The sequence below is a fragment of the Ornithorhynchus anatinus genome, chromosome 1, assembly GCF_004115215.2.
Source record: "Ornithorhynchus anatinus isolate Pmale09 chromosome 1, mOrnAna1.pri.v4, whole genome shotgun sequence".
NCBI lineage: Eukaryota > Metazoa > Chordata > Mammalia > Monotremata > Ornithorhynchidae > Ornithorhynchus > Ornithorhynchus anatinus.
The window spans coordinates 161,368,510-161,383,469 of NC_041728.1; the positions used below are offsets into that span (position 1 = coordinate 161,368,510).

A 14,960-nucleotide genomic window follows, 5' to 3' on the forward strand; every position below is an offset into this window, starting at 1 on the left:
ATCTCCTGTTTCACGAGGTCCTGAGCGCCGGGAGTCAGGAGGTACCCAGTCGGCTCTGGTGGGGGCAGAGCTACCTGGAATAAATGGACAGATGCCCAAAGGCCCCACTTACGGCAGAACAGTCTGCTGTCTTCTACCCTCTTCAAAGGCCTAAGTGAGACTCGTTAAGGGTCGCACACGATTCAGCCAGCTGTCACCACCAGCCGTGAAGCTATTTTGGCATCGGTGAATCCCGCCACGCCGGTGGGCTTTAGGGTTCCATCCCTTTCGGCAACGGCGGACGCCGCCGCCTGAGTCTCTGGACGGTTGGCAACCCTGCCCCAAGCCCACACCACCCACAATTTTAGGAACACTTTCCGCTCTGGGCTTCTTTTCTGAGGAGGGCCCTGATTGTTGTTTTGGGTCTCCGGATCAATCGATCGATGGGATCTATTGGGGGCTTACTGTTTTCAGAGCACTCAACTAAGCGGTTGGGAGAGCATAATACAACACTGTCGGTCGACATGTTTCCCGCCCACAAGTTTACAGGATATAATTTGAGCCCAGACGGTTAGACCGCTTTTTTTTTGGTTGCCTTTCGGGAAGGTTCAGACCTGAGCCCTTGCCCTTCACGCTCAGAATACGAAATAATAATAATGTTGGTATTTGTGAAGTGCTTACTATGTGCAGAGCACTGTTCTAAGCGCTGGAGTAGATACAGGGTAATGAGGCTGTCCCACCTGAGGCTCACAGTTAATCCCCATTTTACAGATGAGGTAACTGAGGCACAGAGAAGTGAAGTGACTTCCCCACAGTCACACAGCTGACAAGTGGCAGAGTCGGGATTCGAACCCATGACCACTGACTCCCAAACCCAGGCTCTTTCCACTGAGCCACGCTGCTTCTCTAACGAAATAGTTGGTCGCAAGAAGAAAGAAGGCATCTGTTAACTTTATCTCCTTATTTAAGAAAGTGAAATTTCTAATTCAACAGTTCTTCCCAATTAGCATCATATTTTCTTTGTTTCGTTAGGGTGTAGTTTTGTGAGAACAAACACCTCAGTTTTTTTGTTTGTTTGTTTTTATCGTGATGTTGAATTACACCAACGTTGTTTTGAATGTGCCCTTGAAAGACCACTTGGAAACTCAACGAAAGTAGAGTAGATGGAGAAGACAGCTCAAGTTCAGCGGTACTTAATGGCCCCTGGCTTCTCTGCGTTTATTTGCTTGGGAGCACAATTCAAGGGTTCCTATCTTTAATAATCTGAATGTGACCTACTGATTCATTGTGATTTAAAGTCCCACAGATCTCAATCCCCAAACCAGAACCGATCTTGTTTCCTCGAGTTGTCCGGAGTACTGATAAAAAAGCGCTACGAAGGCACTCGTCGACCATCGCTTGATTAAAACGGAACTCGGAAACTCGGACCTGGGGGCAGTGTACCTTACACTGGGGGACCTTCCCTCCTGAGGACTCACCCTTGCTATTCTCACCAAACCAGCAGCTACGTTGACGGATCGTGAACAGTCAGGAAAGCACCTTCAGGTCCACTGGATGATTGTGAATCTGTAATCATTAGTGCAGATGCAATCAGGATGTTAGCTGTGCTAGGTGGACAGGTTCTGTTTTGGAGATTAACCTTTCATATTCATCTTTGGTTTTCTCTGAAACAGGACAAGTGTCATAAGAAGACTATTTCATTATATAAGGAATCAATTAGTACGGCAGCTCTTTTACTTTTATTGGAGGGTGGCTGTATACTTGTTGAGTAAATTCCTAACTTCTCCCCAACAAAATTCTGATTTTATATTTGGATGAAGTCACAAACATAAGCACATGGAATTATCCTTTGAAGTCCTTTAAAGCCAACTATCCACTGGCTTTAAAGCAGTCCACCACCTTGCCCCTCATACCTCACTTCTCTCCTTCTACTACCCAGCCCGCAGACTTTGCTCCTCCGGTGCTAACCTTCTCACCGTGCCTCCGTCTCGCCTCTCTCACCGCCGACCCTTAGCCCACGTCCTGCCTCCGGCCTGGAAGGTGCTCCCTCCTCAAATCCCACAGACAATGACTCTCCCCTCCTTCAAAGCCTTACTGAAGACCCATCTCCTCCAAGAGGCCTTCCCAGACTAAGCCCCACTTTTCCTCATCTCCCACTCCCTTCCGCGTCACCCTGACTTGCTCCCATCTGCTCTTCCCCGCTCCCAGCCCCACACCACTTATATACGTATCTGTACTTTCATTTATTTGTATTGATGTCCGTCTCCCTGACTCTAGACTGTAAGCCCACTGTGGGCAGGGAATGTCACTGTTTACTGTTGTATTATAATAATAATAATGTTGGTATTTGTTAAGCACTTACTATGTGCAGAGCACTGTTCTAAGTGCTGGGGCAGAAACAGGGAAACCCAGTTGTCCCATGTGAGGCTCACAGTCTCAATCCCCATTTTACAGATTAGGTCACTGAGGCACAGAGAAGTGAAGTGACTCGCCCACAGTCACACAGCTGACAAGTGGCAGAGCCTGGATTCAAACCCATGATTTCTGACTCCCAAGTCCAGTCTCCTTCCACTGACCCACGCCGCTTCTCATGTGTGCAAGGCGGTTTTGTCTGACTGGTCCTAGGACTGCTGACTTAGAAAACCCACAAAGTACCAAGGAGAGTGGCCCAAATGGAAGACTACTGCTTGGATAATAATAATACTAACAATAATAATAATAATAGTATTTGTTAAGCGCTTACTATATGCCACACTCTGTTCTAAGCGCTGGGGTAGGTACAGGGTAATCAGGTTGTCCCAGGTGGGGCTCACAGTCTTACTCCCCATTTTACAGATGAGGTAACTGCGGCACTGAGAAGTTCAGTGACTTGTCCAAGGTCACACAGCTGACAAGTGGTGGAGCCGGGATTAGAACCCACGACCTCTGACTCCTAAACCCGGGCTCTTTCCACTGAGCCACGCAGCTTCTCATGCGGCACTACTTCTCCCGTATTGAAGCCCTGCTCAACCAACCAATCAATCAACAGTATTTCGTGAGCTTTCGGGCTGTGCCGAGCACTGTCCTGAACGCTGCTGAACGCTGAGGAGAGTACAGCGGAGTCGCCAGGCACGTCCCCGGCCCTCGAGGGTTTTCCTCCATCTCAGCCTGGGCTCCTTTCTGGGGCAGTCTGAACCTGCGTGGCTCAGTGGAAAGAGCCCGGGCTTGGGAGTCAGAGGTCATGGGTTCGAACCCCTGCTCTGCCACTTGTTAGCTGTGTGACTGTGGGCAAGTCACTTCACTTCTCTGGGCCTCAGTTACCTCATCTGTAAAATGGGGATGAAGACTGTGAGCCTCACGTGGGACGACCTAATTACCCTGTATCTACCCCAGCGCTTAGAACAGTGCTCTGCACATAGTAAGCGCTTAACAAATACCAACCTTATTATCTTCAGAATGGGGATCCGATATCTGTTCTCCCTCCTAGACTGTGAGTCCCATGTGGGACCGGATGATTTTGTCTACCCCCGTGCTTAGAACAGAGCTTAGTACATAATGAGCCTGTAACAAATAACACAATTATTACTGTTAGTCCAAGTCACGCATATTGGGTAAAACGGTCAAAATAAGAACAGGCTAGCATTAGACCAGATCTACCGGGTCATGGGTTCTAATCCTGGCTCCACCACTTATCTGCTGAGTGACCTTGGGCAAGTCACTTTGCTTCTCTGTGCGTCAGTAACCTCATCTGTAAAAAGGCGATTCACTCATTCATTCAGTAGCATTTAGTATGTGCAGAGCACTGTACTAAGCGCTTGGAATGTCCAATTCGGCAACAGATGGAGACAATCCCTGCCCAAAGCCGGGCTCACAGTCTAAACGGGGGAGACGGACAGCAAAGCAAAACAGAACAAAACAAAAACCAGACATCATCATCAAGATAAATAGAACCAAGGAGACATACACCTTATTAATAAAATAAATAGGGTAATAAATAATATATACAAATGAGCACACTGCTGAGGAGAGGGGAAGGGGATGAGCAGAGGGTGGGAGGGGAGGGAGAGAAGAGCGAAAGGGGGGAACTCAGTCTGGGAAGGCCTCCTGGAGGAGGTGAGCTCTCAGTAGGGCTTTGAAGAGGGGAAGAGAGTTAGTTTGGCGGAGGTGAGGAGGGGGGGCGTTCCGGGACAGCGGGAGGACGGGGGCCAAGGGTCGACGGCGGGATAGGCGAGAACGGGGGACGGTGAGGAGGTGGGCGGCAGAGAAGCGGAGCGTGCGGAGTGGGCTGTAGAAAGAGAGAAGGGAGGAGAGGTAGGAGGGGGCAAGGTGACGGAGAGCCTTGAAGCCCAGAGCGAGAAGCTTTTGTTTCGTGCGAAGGTTGATAGGCAACCACTGGAGGATTTTGAGGAGGGAAGTGACATGCCCAGAGCATTTCTTGAGACTGTGAGCCCACGTATGGGACAGATATTGTGTCCAACCCCACCTGCCTGTACCCACCCCAGCGTTTAGTACCATGCCTGGCACAGAGTAAGCACTTAAATACCCGAATTATTATTCTCACCGCCTGCTTCATTCTAAATAGACAAGGGATGTTGAGACCAAGCCTGATCTGTACGGAACTCTCCCAAGCACTCAGCACAGTGCTCCGCACACAGGAAGCGCTCGATAAAGGATGGACTGATTGATTTCGTGTAGGAACCTGGCAGTGGGATCCCTTGCCCCGACCTGGATCCTGGCTGCATACCTTACCCTCCTTTGCATTCCTGGCTGCACCCGAAGCAGGAAGCGGGATCGTCTGGGAGAGCTGGGACCAGGGTGTGCCGGGCCCTAACGCTGACCCCACGGCCGCAGAAATCTCAACTTCTACTTTCCCGTCTCGCGAACCGTGCCAAGGACTCTCATTTGGAGACGGGGGAGAGTTCTGGCCCCTCAAAAGTAAAACTGATAATCCGTTTTAAAATCCATCGGTGCTGTTATTTATAAACGGGGAAAGATGGATGAATGAAAATTCATTCATTTCAGAAGTAATTTAGTAACATAAAAGTAGCAGGCTTAACACGGGTCTAGGAGTGAACTTATCGTTTCCCAGTAAACAAGGGATGACACCCTTCAACAAGCTAATATCCACCCGACAGGAGGGGGAAGAAACAAAACAAAAAAACACTGTCTCTGGGAGACCAACTCCCATTGACTCTGCCAACAGCTGGGGTGGGCATTTCCTGTGCAAACAGCTCCACCCCAAAGCAAAGGTCAGTGACTTCTCAGAAAAGTAAAAAGAGCCATATTTAAAAACCAAAAAAAAAAATAAATAAACCTCCCAAATTTGCCGGATTTTCCTTTAGGATTCTAGTAGAATCTGGATTCTAAACCTGCCTCGGTCATTTGTCTTCGGTGTGAGCTTGGGCAAGTCACTTGACTGCTCTGTGCTTGCGTTTCCTCATCTGTAAAATGGAGCTGAAATACCTGTTCTCCCTCTCCTTTAGACTGTGAGCTCCAGCTGGGCAAGGGATCGTGTCTGACCTGATTATCTGTATCTACCCCAGTGCTCAGAATAAGGCTGGGCACAGAGTAATCATTTAACAAATACAATCATTGCCAGTATTACTGATTTGTCAGAAAAAGTTGATTTCACAAATCCAAGAATGACTACCTATACGGAACCAGACTACCACTTCCACTGCCTACTAGACCCCCATCGCACCATGATATAAGTCTGGGGTCAGAAGCTCAGTTTTTTTTTTCCTGGGGGGGGATTTTTTTGCTTTTTTTTGTTTTTTTAATGGCATTTGTTAAGCACTTATTAAGTGCCAGGCCCTGTCCTAAGCTCGAGATACATGCCAGTTAATCAGGTTGGACACAGTCCATGAGGTTCAGATCCTTAACTCCCATTTTGCCGATGAGATAACTGGGGCACGGAGCAGTTGAGCCACTTGCCCAAGGCCACACGGCAGGCAAGTGATTGCGCTGGAATTCGAACCCAGGTCCTCCTGCCTCCCAGGCCCGTCCATCTGGACACACCGCTTCTGCACATAGCTGAAAACACTGGCCTGAGTGCCATGAGAGTCCACGGCCAGTAGCGGCAGAAATATCAGAGAACCGCAGAGGAACCAGCTGCCAATCTGCTGCTCAGGGTACTGCGTGAGGCCATGTACCACCCTCGAAACACAATGGCGATTCCTGCCAAAGTCTGGCACAGTGGTTTCTCATCTTCCTTCCAAAACACATTTGGCATCAGTTGGAGATAGATATGCTTCACTTAGCCAGGAAAAAAGCAAAATACCTTAGAAACAAAGGTATTAAAATGGGAGTCTATTGGACTTCCGTCGGCATAGAACGGAAGCGTACTCGCATTTCTGTCATTTAAGGAAAATTATTTTTTGGCCTTTCCCCGGCCAAAAATTTTGGGCCTCCAGAAACACAAAGAAACATTCTAACATCTTAGGAAGGAGCCTAAGGTTCCCACTAGCCTGTCATAATGTAATCAAGGACAGTCTTGAATTTGAAAGAGCAAGTTACGGGCTTAGGGAGCAAATTTCTGCAAGACCTTACTGCTCATTAGGACCTTATTAAGCAGTGATCTGATCATCCGTATATTTTCATCTTAATATATTTTACATTTTTCCCCTCTGTGGAGAAATCATATGTTCTCAAGAAGCTCTCATATACCATTTTCCATTACACACATAAATATATACTAGTCAGAGATGTCTCGACGATATATATATATATCTTATCTTATTTCTACAATATCAGTTACAATACAAGTACAGTTTTAGATGATTTATATCGCTACCACTCTGCAATAACACTCACATGTAGAGGCAATTACTTAGAAATCCAGCTCCAAATATTCATGCAAGCATATCAATTCATGGCCATAAGCTCACTGTGGGCAGGGACTGTGTCTGTTTATTGTTATGTTGCACTCTCTCGAGCACTCGGTACAGTGCTCTGCATATAGTAAGCGCTCAATAACCACGACTGAATGAACTCAATGAATATTCATATTTTTTAAAAACTAAATTAAAACTAGTGCCCAGCAACAGCCTTTTGACAATAACCTGAAATCAATCGATTTATTGAGTGCTTACTGCTGTACTAAGCACTTAGTAGAGTACATCAATATAATAGACACATTCCCTGCCCACAACAAGCTTATAGTTTAGAGATGAGTTGACAGACTAGAAAATGAAATGCACCATGGTAATAATACTACTACTACTAATAATAATGTTGGCATTTGTTAAGCGCTTACTATGTGCCAAGCACTGTTCTAAGCGCTGGGGTAGATACAGGGTAATCAGATTGTCCCACGCAAGGCTCACAGTCTTCATCCCCATTTTACAGATGAGGCAACTGAGGCACAGAGAAGTGAAGTGACTCGCCCAGTCACACAGCTGACAAGTGGCGGAGCCGAGATTCGAACCCATGACCGGGAGTATGGTAATAACTGTATTTGCTAAACGCTTACTATGTAACTGAAATGTACGAAGGCTATCATTAGTGAAGGTGACAGTAATAAATCATGGTTGAATGTACTCCCACCTCTTCAAAGATCTATTAAAGACTAAATTTTTTGCAGGACAACACAAAAGTGAAATTCTTCACTGGCATCAAGAAAATGAAATAAGGATATCATTTCTAAAATTGCCAATGGGATAACAATAATTATTATATCTGTTAAGCACTTATAATGAATGTACCGGGCCTCGTACCAAACGCTGGCGTAGATACAGGGTAATGAGGTTGGACACAGTCCCTTGACCCACGTGGGGCTCACAATCTCAATCCCCATTTTACAGACGAGGGAACTGAAGCCCCCAAGAAGTGAAGCGACTTGCCCAAGGTCACACGGAAGACAAGTGACAGAATCGGCATTATTCATTCATTCAGTCGTATTTACCGAGCGCTTACTGGGCGCAGAGCACTGTACTAAGCGCTTGGAAGGGAACGAGAACCAGCGTGGCTCAGCGGAAGGAGCCCAGGCTTGGGAGTCAGAGGTCATGGGTTCAAATCCCGGCTCAGCCACTTGTCAGCTATGTGACTTTGGGCAAGTCCCTTAACTTCTCTGGGCTTCAGTTCCCTCATCTGCAAAATGGGGATGAATCCTGTGAGCCGCACGTGGGACAACCTGATCACCTTGTATCCTTTCCAGCGCTTAGAACAATGCTTTGCACATACTAAGCGCTTAACAAATGCCATCATTAATGTACAATTTGGCAACAGATAGAGACGATCCCTGCCTAACAACGGGCTCACAGTCTAAACGTGCCCAGGACTTTCTGATTCCCAGGCCCGTGGCTGTATCCACTACGCCACGCTGCTTCCTCACTGACCCAGGAACCAGAGACATTGGGCAAATAGGGCAGTAAACCTAAAATAGGATCATTTATGTATTACGCTCCACCCAATTTCATGAATCATAGGACTAGAGCGGACTTTGACCAGTCACATGATCATTCACCTGGCCTCCAGGTACGGGTACGCTTAAATGACTCCAAATGGATAAGTGTACTACTTTCTTCTAAAGACCGACAATAATAATGTTGGCATTGGTTAAGCGCTTACTATGTGCAGAGCACTGTACTAAGCGCTGGGATAGACACAGGGTCATCAGGTTGTCCCACGTGAGGCTCACAGTCTTAATCCCTATTTTCCAGATGAGGGAACTGAGGCCCAGAGAAGTGAAGTGACTTGCCCACAGTCACACAGCTGACAAGTGGCGGAGCCGAGATTCGAACCCATGACCTCTGACTCCCAAGCCCGGGCTCTTTCCACTGAGTCACGAAGGAGATGGTACAAACTCCCTCTATTCCGGTATCAAACAGTTTTCCCTTGCTGGAAGGAAGTTCTTCACTACTAAATTCCTTGGGCTACAGCTCAACAACAACAACAAAAAACCCAAAACTCTCAGACTTCACAGAAAGCGGTGAGTTTTATGAGGCTATTGGGTTACCCTTCAGACACTGTTTCTCCAGAAAAGTTGATACAAATTCCATTCATATTTCCTGGAAGGTCCATTTTTCGACATTCCACTTAAATCATGCCTCTCTGACATTTCCAAAGTGGACAGGGGATTCTGTGATAAGCAGATCACCTAGTACTAACTCCTTGTTCGAACAACCAGAACTACATTCTCATTAATATTCCCTTTTGAGAGATAAACGTAATTGCCTCGCTCTCTGAGTCGATCACTGCCGACGACTGTCTTTATTTGGACTGTCAGCTCATTGTTCATTCGATAGGATTTTTTGAGCGCTTACTATGTGCAGAGCACTGTACTAAGCGCTTGGAATGGACAATTCGGCAACAGATAGCGACAATCCCTGCCCAATGACGGGCTCACCGTCTAATCGGGGGAGACGGACAGACAAAAACAAGACAACATAATCACTGTGGGCAGGGAACACGGCTACCAACTCTATTATCCTGTACTCTCCCAAGGACTCAGTTGGGTGATCTGCACAGAGTAAGCGCTCAACAATTATCACCGATTGATTACTTAGAGACATATTTTGTAGGTCTACAGTTCCTTTTCTCTTCCTAAAGGCCCTATCCTGACATGTTCCTATTACCCTCCATTGTCTGCTCCAGAACTCTTCTCTAACCTAAAGGTCAATTTGAATTTTAATTCCATCTACGAGCCTTCATCACCAGCCTTCGGAACATCTTGACATTTGTGTAACTAATGAAATCTTATCTGAAGGTATTACCAAGAATACATGAATACATAGAGAGTTTTATGTAAAGTTGATCAATTTTTAAGTAAATTTTCTCGGGGAGGAGGAAGGGAATTATTCTTTTCACAAATCAAGGAAATATACTGCTTCAAGTTTCCACAGCCACCAGCATGTATCGAAAACCCTACAAAAGCATTAGAGTGGATGTTACACGAGAATTTTTTTTAATGGTATCTGTTCCGTGCCAAGCATTGTTCTAAGAATTGTGACCAGAACAAAGAGGGAAACCAGCTCTTGCCGGCAATTCACTTACTTCTTAGCTTGTGATCTCTTTAGGAGGAGAAATTTAAATCCTATAAATTTCTTCAGAATGGAAGTTAATTAGCAAGGGTGGGGGGAGGAGACAGAATACTCTATGATATTCCCCAAACATTATACTGGAGCGCTATTTTAGAAAGAGAATAAATATCTTTAATGGCGGGCAACGCACTCGTTTGCTCTGTAGATCTCTTGACACCATAAGGCGTTCGAAGGAACTACCCTTAAGCTTTAATATATTTAGACAAAGGCAAAATCCAGCTGTGATTAGGGAACTATCCCTAAGATTTAATATATTTAGACAAAGGCAAAATCCAGGTGGGGGGAATCGGGTCCATGAAGAGAAGTCAAGAGGAGCTATACATTGAGGGTGGGGCTAAAAAAATCGCTTTCCTCTACACCAACCCGATGGCATCCTTCAAACTGCTCATATCCACACAACGGGGAAAAAAACCCCCAACAAAACACTGTTTCTTGGAGATCAACTCCCATCGGCTCTGCCAACTGCTGGGATGGGCACTTCCTGCGCATGAGGCCCCAAAGCAAAAGTCACGACTTTTCAGAGAAACAACAATAATAATAATTATAAAAACAGCGCTCCCAAATTTTGCCCGATTTTCTTTTAGTGTGCTAGTAGAATCCTGGAGGATAGACTGGATAGATCATTTTTCCGAGATTGCCCTCTCCCTTTGAATTTCCTGGAACTTGCCACGACCCCAACTCCGTTAAAGTGCACTCTCCCAAGCGCTTAGTACAGTACTCTGCACACAGTAAGCGCTCAATAAACACAATTGATTGGTCCTACTTTCTTCTGGACCCAATCTCCCTTCTCCCACTCTAGACTGTAAGCTTGCTGTGGATAGGGAACATTCATTCATTCAATAGTATTTATTCAATAGTATTTATTGAGCGCTTACTATGTGCAGAGCACTGTACTAAGCGCTTGGGATGAACAAGTCGGCAACAGATAGAGACAGTCCCTGCCGTTTGACGGGCTTACAGTCTAATCGGGGGAGACGGACAGACAAGAACGATGGCAATAAATGGAGTCAAGGGGAAGAACATCTCGTATAATGTTGGTATTTGTTAAGCGCTTACTATGTGCAGAGCACTGTTCTAAGCGCCGGGGGAGATACAGGGTAATCAGGTTGTCCCACGTGAGGTTCACAGTCTTAATCCCCATTTTACAGATGAGGGAACTGAGGCACGGAGAAGTGAAGTGACTTGCCCACAGTCGCACAGCTGCCAAGTGGCAGAGTGGGATTCGAACCCATGACCTCTGGCTCCCAAGCCCATGCTCTTTCCACTGAGCCACGCTGCTTCTCTGTCCAGTAACTCTGCTATACTACAATAATAATAGTATTTAAGTGCTTACTATGTGCCAGGCACTGTACTAAGCGCTGGGGTGGATACAAGCAAATCGGGTTGGACACAGTCCCTGTCCCACATGGGGCTCACAGTCCCCATTTTACAGATGAGGTAACCCAGGTCCAGAGAAGTGTGACGCGACTTGCCCGAGGTCACGCAAGTGGTGGAGCCGGGATTAGAACCCAGGTCTTTCTGACTCCCAGGCCTGTGCTCTAGCCACTCGGCCACGCTGCTTCTACAGTGCTCTGCACACAGTAAGCGCTCAATAAATTCAACTGATTGACCCTATTTTCTTCCGGACCCAGTCTCCCTCCTCCCCTTCTAGCCTGCAAGCTAGTTGTCGTTAGGGAACCTGTCTACTAACTCTGTTCTATTGTTTGCGCCCAAGCAGTCAGTACAGTGCTCCGCACACGGTAGGCGCTCAATAAATACAACTGATTGATCCTTTTCTTTCCCCCAACAGATCACCGTCCATCTTGTCCATCTCCAGAAGGGGTTTCCACCTTCCTCGTACCCCACCCTTCCAATCGGAGAAACACCCACGTCCTCCTTCCTTGTCTCCAACCGCAGCTGGGGAAGGGATTGACCGGAGCTGTCCCGTTCCCCCCTCCTCCTGTTTATCGCAGCAGCGTACTCTCCCAAGCGCTCAGTACGGTCTCCTGCACACAGTACGTGCTCAGTAAATACGACTATTTTCTTCCCCCCAAAAAAGATCACTGTCCAGCTTGTCGGCCTCTAGCAAGGGTTTCCACCTCCCTCATACCCCGCCCTTTCGATCACTTCCCCTAGACTGTAAACTGGTTGTGGGCAGGGTGCGTGTCTGTTTATCACTATGATTTTGCCCTCTCCCAAGTGCTTAGTACAGTGCCCTGCACACAGTAAGTGCTCAATAAATAAAGGGTTGAATGAACGAATGAGGAACACCCAAGTGCCCTTGCCTCAAACCACAGCTCGAGGAGGGATCGACCACCGGGGTCCCCCCTTCTGTTTGCTGTTGTAGGGTACTCTCCCAAGCGCTCGGTACAGCGTCCCGCACACAGTAGGCGCTCGATAAATACGCCTGATTGATTCTTTTCTTTCTCCCAAAGATCACTGTCCACCATGTCTGTCTCCAGAAGAGGTTTCCACCTCCCTCACACCCCACTCTTTGAATGGCTTCCTCTAGATAGTACACTCGCTGTGGGCAGGGAGTGCGTCTATTATTATTATTTTGTACTCTCCTGGACGCTCAGTACAGTAGCCTGCAACCAGTAACTGCTCAGTAAATAATTGACTGAATGAATGAGGAACACCCAGCTCCACCTCCCTTGCTTCAAACCACAGCTTCCCCTGCCCACCCTCCCGCCCAGCTCCTGCCTTCTCCCTCTCCCCCCACCCCCGTTTAGTAGTGTCCGCTCCCCGGCGCTCGGTACGGTGCTCCGCACACAACGCAATCGTATTTACTGAATGAATTAATGAATGAGGAACACCCAAGTCCTCCTCCCTTGCCTCAAACCCCACCTCGGGGAGTGGATTGACCTCCCCTCACACCCCACTACCTCCTGCCCGCCCCCACCCCCTTTCTGTCTATTGTCGGAGTGTCCTCTCCCCAGCGCTTCGTCCAGTGCTCTGCATACAGTAAGCGCTCAATAAATACAATCAAGGTACACCCAAATCTTCCTCCCTTGCCTTTTGTACGTTCCAAGCGCTTAGTCCAGTGCTCTGCACGCAGTGAGCGCTCAATACGATTAAGGGACACCCAAATCTTCCTCCCTTGCCTCTTGTTCGTTCCAAGCGCTTTGTCCAGTGCTCTGCACATAGTAAGCGCTCAATAAACACAACTGAATGAATGTCTCAAACCCCAACCGGGGGAGGGGAGAGACCAGACCCCTCCCCCCTACACTATCCTGCCCCCCCCATCCTTTCTGTTTGTTGTCGGAGTGATCTCTCCCCAGCGCTTCGTGCAGTGCTGTGCACAGGGTGAGCACTCAAATATAAATGATTGATTAAGGCATGCGCAAGTCTTCCTTGTCTCCAACTCCAGCTGGGAGAGGGAACTGGCCGGGCCCTGCCCCCCACACTCCACTCCCTCCTGCTCCCCCTCTTCTGTTTATTGCCTGAGTGCCCTCTCCCCAGCGCTTCGCCCAGTGCCCTGCACACAGTAAGCGCTCAATCAATACGACTGAATGAATGAATGCTTCAAACCCCAGCTGGGGGGAGGGGACTGACCAGGCCCTTCCCCGCACACCCCACTGCCTCCTGCCCCCCCTTTCTTTTGTCTGAGTGTCCCCTCCCCGGCGCTTAGCACAGTGCTTTGCACACAGTTAAGCGCTCCTCATATAGAATGAAGGCAGCCCCAAGTCTTCCCAGCTGGGGAGGGGACGGACCAGACCCCCCCCCACCCCCGACTCGCTCCTACCCCCCCTTTCTGTTTGTTGTCGGAATGACCCTCCCCCAGCGCTTAGCAGAGGGCTCTGCACACAATTAAGCGCTCCTTAAATGGAAGGAAGGCACTCCCAAGTCTTCCCAGCTGGGGGAGGGGACTGATCAGAGCCCCCCCCCCCCCCACCACTCCTGCTCCCCCTCTTTCTATTGTGGGAGTGTCCCCTCCCCAGCGCTTAGCAGAGTGCTCTGCACACAGTTAAGCGCTCCCTAAATAGAACGAAGCCCCCCCCCCCATCTTCCTTTTCTCAAACCCCAGCTGGGGGAGGGGACCGACCAAACCCCCCCCCCCACTCGCTCCTATCCCCCCCTTTCTGTTTGTTGTCAGAGTGTCCCCTCCCCCAGCGCTTAGCAGAGGGCTCTGCACACAATGAAGCGCTCCCTAAATAGAAGGGAAGGCACTCCCACGTCTTCCCAGCTGGGGACTGATCAGAGCCCTCTCCCCCCCCCCCTCCCGCTCCCCCTCTTTCTGTCTGCTGTGGGAGTGTCCCCTCCCCAGCGCTTAGCAGAGCGCTGCGCACACAGTGAGCGCTCCCTAAGCAGAAGGAAGGCTTCCCAGCTGGGGGAGGGGCCGGACGGGCCCCCCCCCGACCCTCGTCCCTCCCGCTCCGCCCCCCATTTTCTGCTTCTGGTGGGAGCCCCCCGTTGGTGGGGGAAGAGGGTGGGGGAGGGCGTTGGGTGTTGCGGAGCGTTGCGCGGAGGGCCGCGTCCCGGCGCCAGGCCGCTTCCTGCCGCTGGGCAGGGCCCCTCCCCTTCCCCCCGGACCCCGCGGCCCCTCACCGGCCCCTGGGCTGCCGGCCGGACCCGCACCCGGTCCCTCCTCCTCCTCTTCTTCCTCCTCCTCCTCTTCTTCTTCTTCTTCTTCTTCTTCTTCTTCTTCTTCTTCCTCCTCGTCGTCGCCGCCGCCGCCGCCGCCGCTGGGCCGGGCTGGGCTGGGCCGGGTCGGGCCGGACCGGAAGTGGCCCGCCCGCCCCGCCGCAAGGCCCGCCGGGACTCGTAGTCCCGCCGGCCCCCGCGCCGCCGCGCCTCCCCCGCCCGCAGACTACACTTCCCACAATGCGCCGGGCGCCGCCCCAGCCAATAGGAGGGAGCAGCCGAGCCGGGGGGGGGGGGGGGGGGGGGGGGAGAACGCGACGGAAGGACCCGGACCGGGGGAGGGCCCGGCTGAGCCCCCGCGCGCGCTCCGCTAGGGGGCGCTCATCCATCCATCCATTC

General features: G+C 49.5%; 1 protein-coding gene across 3 annotated transcripts in view; it reads right to left on the reverse strand.

The window, feature by feature from the left end:
- PDCD10 (programmed cell death 10) overlaps positions 1–14,629 on the reverse strand; it is a 52,138-nt gene extending 37,509 nt beyond the window's left edge. Inside the window, exons 1-2 of one of the 3 annotated variants that reach the window (XM_029069845.2) lie at positions 14,526–14,629; positions 1,458–1,545 (exon numbers count right to left, since the gene is read on the reverse strand). The gene's annotated coding sequence lies outside the window, so the exon portion shown is untranslated. The remainder of the gene's footprint in view (positions 1–1,457; positions 1,546–14,525) is intronic. The other 2 variants (XM_029069855.2, XM_029069860.2) reach the window with 2 other exon arrangements.
- Between the last annotated feature and the right edge of the window lie 331 nt (positions 14,630–14,960).